The sequence below is a fragment of the Pinus tabuliformis genome, chromosome 6 (genome assembly GCF_031772625.1).
Source record: "Pinus tabuliformis cultivar Carrire ecotype Pingquan chromosome 6, CPIR1, whole genome shotgun sequence".
NCBI lineage: Eukaryota > Viridiplantae > Streptophyta > Pinopsida > Pinales > Pinaceae > Pinus > Pinus tabuliformis.
The window spans coordinates 1,220,312,170-1,220,316,395 of NC_142292.1; the positions used below are offsets into that span (position 1 = coordinate 1,220,312,170).

Consider the following 4,226-nt stretch of genomic DNA (forward strand, 5'->3'; position numbering starts at 1 on the left):
TCTACAGGATGTTTCTGGTAGAAATACAGAACTTCCTGTAGAAAGTCCTGTAGCTTCCTGTAGAAGGTTGAACCATGACTAAATTGTGTCCGAACCCTGAAAAAATGAGTGTTCATGGAGGGGATGGATGTGAGGATGCCTGGGAACTTGGTAGGGACCCTTCTGCTTGTGTTGGGAGGCCCCCTTTCCGCATTGTGTTCCTGCAACCTGCAACAATTTCCAGGGATTAAACTTGTTTTTTTTTTTCTCTCTGTTTCTTCCTTCTTTTCTTTCTTGCTTTTCCTCTTGCTTCTCTTGTGGCTTTTCCTGTGATGGCTTGCCCTAGGTTTTCTTTCCCTTAGCTTCCTTACCCTTAGTTTTCTTCTCTGCCTCACTATCTTGCTTCCTCATGCTCTGTTTTGGCTTGTGCACTGATCAGAATGGGAATTCTATATATGGTTTCCTCCCCAGAACGTGGAGGACAGTGTCCCTCAAGTGTTTGTTCTTTGCAAACCATTCAACCAGTCCTGTCATGTTTTTCACTCTATCGAGTCTTGCCATAGAAAAGATAATGGGCTTTTTATGGTCATTCAAAATACACATGTGTTCAACTGTTTGTTCAGGATTGAACAAGAGTTCCTTAATTGAACCATGTAAAGCAGTAAGACAATGCTGCTTCTCTATATAAGGGAAATAAATCTGCATGCCTGCCCCAGGAGAAACAATGTTGAATTTGGGATCAAAAACATCAATTCCATGAACCACACGATAAAGACCAGGAAGGGTGAAAGCAGTGTGGCTCTCATATTGTCCAAAAGTATCCTTGCTTCCAGCGATCTCTTGATATGTGCTAGTGATAATAAAATCTGCATGATTCATTGCAATTAGATCTGCAGTAAACTGGAAAGAGAAATGAGATGGCCATGTTGGGCAAGGAAAACATTCATTGAAGGGCTCAAGGTCTAGCTCCCATGCATATTTATCCCTGACACTTTCATCCACAAGGTGCTCCTTCAATTCCAAATATTCAGCCATAGAAAGCTTGTTCAACAACAAGTTCATCAACATTGACACGGACATAATCCCACACACCAAGCCTTGGCCGTACTGCAAGAACAATCCATGGTGGAAGAATGATGGCCTCCTATGTGGACCTTAACACATCTCCAAATAGCCCATCTTTGAGCGTTTGAAGTTCATCATTCTCTCCCAGTACCTCTGTTAGTCCATCTAATAAATGATGAGGCTGCAAAATCTTCTTCCCTTGTGCTACATATCTCTCTTCAGGCTCCAAATTTGATGAAGAAAAACTCGGGCTTTTCTGCTCTGGAAGGCTTTGCTATACTTTCCTGTAGGACGTCTTCCTGTAGAACGCCCCTGCGCCTCTGAGTGAGCCCGATACACTGGAGAATTGTGAACCAGGCCACAAAGCTCAATGGAGGACGATGGGTTAATCATTTTGTGGAAGCGAAGGATGCATACTTCAGTTGAAAATGTTGCAAGTGCAAGTTAACAATAGTCTGTGAGTTTCAGCTGAGCGTTCGTTAATTGCTGCGTGATTTGTGGTGAGGTGGCAAAAACATGTGCTGGCCATGTAGATGGAAGTGCTGCCACAAATCATCATATTTCCTACCTGTGATCACTCCATCAATCACGTTGAAGGTCAAACATTCACCAGTACTTGTTTCCCAATTTCCTCCTGAGATGGCTGAGCACACGTGTCTTATTCACCCACCGAGTGCTGTTGAACTGGATGAGGGTGGCCAATTAGCTGGCCACCGATTTTTGTAATCCCAACCATCTCATTGCTCATACTGTTTCCGAATTACATTCATGCAATCAGAGGAATGAGTTTCAGTCACGTACCTGAAGTCAAATGGTTGTTGTGAGGTGCTTTTTGCTGCTGCATGCATTTGTTTCGGTGGTTGCACGATGGCTTATTTGTGCTATAAGCTCTTTGCTGTCTGATGTGTGGTTATTTTGCTTGTGCCAATATCCTCTAGCTGGATCTAAGCTGCAGGAGTTCGTTTCCACGTTCAGATCTGCACCCTCAAGCTGCTACTGCTGAATTTTCACAGGACCAAAACTTGTTTTCACCATTTCTCCCGAACGATAGATCGGATTGATCTGAAACTTGCTGAGCATGTTCATATCATCATTATGCACCTCCCATAGCAAAATTGCGATCAATGGATGCATATATTTCGAGAAAAATGGAAAATGGCGGAAGATTTCAGAGATCAATTTCTCGGAAACCACGCATCGGAATCGGCTGAAACTTCTTGGGTAGGCTACTATCACCCATGTGCATCTCCCCATGAAACAAGTTTTGAAATGGATGCACGGATATGGAGAAAATGAAAAAATGGTTGAAGGTGATGGAGGCTGATTTCTTGGAAACCGTGCACCGGAATTGGCTGAAACTGCTCAGGCATGTTGCCATCACCCCTGTACAATTCCCCATAAAACGGTTTTTCAAATGGATGCATGGTTTTCAAGTTAGGGCAAAAACAAATTTTGTTCTATGTATTTTTTTTCTTCAAAGCATTCTGCAAGTTTTTGCAGGGTGAAAAAGAATGAGCTTGGGCTGTGATGTAGGCATGGAGATGATGGAGGAGGAGTTTGAAAAGTGTAGGAGGACTTCTGAACCAAGGAAAATTTTAAGAACCCCCCCAAATTTACATGTATAATAAATGGGCAAATCTCCATGGTATATAGGAAAAATGGAAGGCGATTTTATCAATAATATGATATGTATATATAATTTTTTGGCGAATCTCTCACCATGCATGGCGAATATTTTACTCAATTATAAAATCTTGTGTTTATTGAATACACAAATGAAATCATTGCATTTCTTTAAAATATCTTTTGAAATCAAAATTACCGAAATTACATATCGATAACCTAGTGGGTGTAGGATAAAATTCACCCGTTCCATTCAAAGAAAGCAAGAGAAAAAACCTAATACTATATATAAAACCAAGAAAAATTCAAATTCATCACTTCTAGGGACCTCGTAACCACCCTGCCAATACACAAGTATGTTCCTGTTTGCAATTAGAAAAATTACCCAAATTACAATCTGTTTACTCCAGCATATGTTGGAAAGTTATCGAAGGTTGACTAGTGCAATCAATCCACTCCTTTTAGCCCTAGATTTCTTTCAGTTTAAAACAGAAGTATACAAATATACTTGTCCAATGCCTATGCTTTAACCATTCACCTTAAGATATTTTTACAATATAATTTCCTAAGTCTATTTAATATCTTGATTATCATAAAAACGAACCTATATCCATCTTAACTCCACATCTACCACTCTTAGGGGGATGAAATCTATTTATCCCTCTGAGCACTTGGTAGACCCAAAATTAAGATGGATCTAAGATGATAGAATTTCCCCTTTAAATAGTCTATGCTCACATGAATACCATGGTATTACCATGGGTCAATACCATGGGTTAGAGCTTAAAAATTACTATTAGTAATTTATAAAAATTAATAAAATTAATAGTTGTTTTTTATTTTATTTTTTATTTTAACCAAGCTAAAATGTTTAACATACATTAAATTACAACATCCATTTTTACTCTTGATCGGATCAAATATTTTTTCACTCTATGCTAGTTTGCATATCCTGATATTTGATACCTCTCGGGGGTTAGTAGATCCAGAGTAAAGATGGATATATGCTGGTTTAATTCCCCCATTTAAATCAGCTACATTCCAGGTGAATACCATGGGTCAATACCATGTGCCATTTTGGTGAATACCATGGGTCAATACCATGTGCCATTTTTATTTTTATTAATACTAATATTAGAGTTAATAGTGCTTTTTTGCATGGTATTAATAACAATCTAGTCCATGGTATTTGTCCCATAGTATTTTGCCTATAGGTTTCACTTAAATATAACGCATTTTTTGAGTGTTCGTAAATATAAGGTGACTTATGGAGTATATATAAAAAAGTGTTTTATTTGTTTACCATACCTCTCGTTTATTTATATTTTTATTAATTTACCATACCTCTTTTACAAATATGGTATTTGGCCCATAGGATTCACTTAAATAAAACCTCTTTCTTGAGCCTTCATAAATAGAACGAGGGTTATGGACTAAATATAAAAAGAGGTTTTATTTATTTACCATGCGTCTAGTTTATTTATATTTCTATTTATTTACCATACCTCCACTTTACTTATATTCTTACTTGTTTACACCCTTGCATGTATATAAGGTGA

The 4,226-nt window shown here is 38.2% G+C and overlaps 1 pseudogene; it reads right to left on the reverse strand.

Annotated features, from left to right (window-relative positions):
• Positions 1–414: 414 nt before the first annotated feature.
• On the reverse strand, positions 415–1,014 carry LOC149263093 (sucrose synthase pseudogene; annotated as a pseudogene).
• Positions 1,015–4,226: the final 3,212 nt, after the last annotated feature.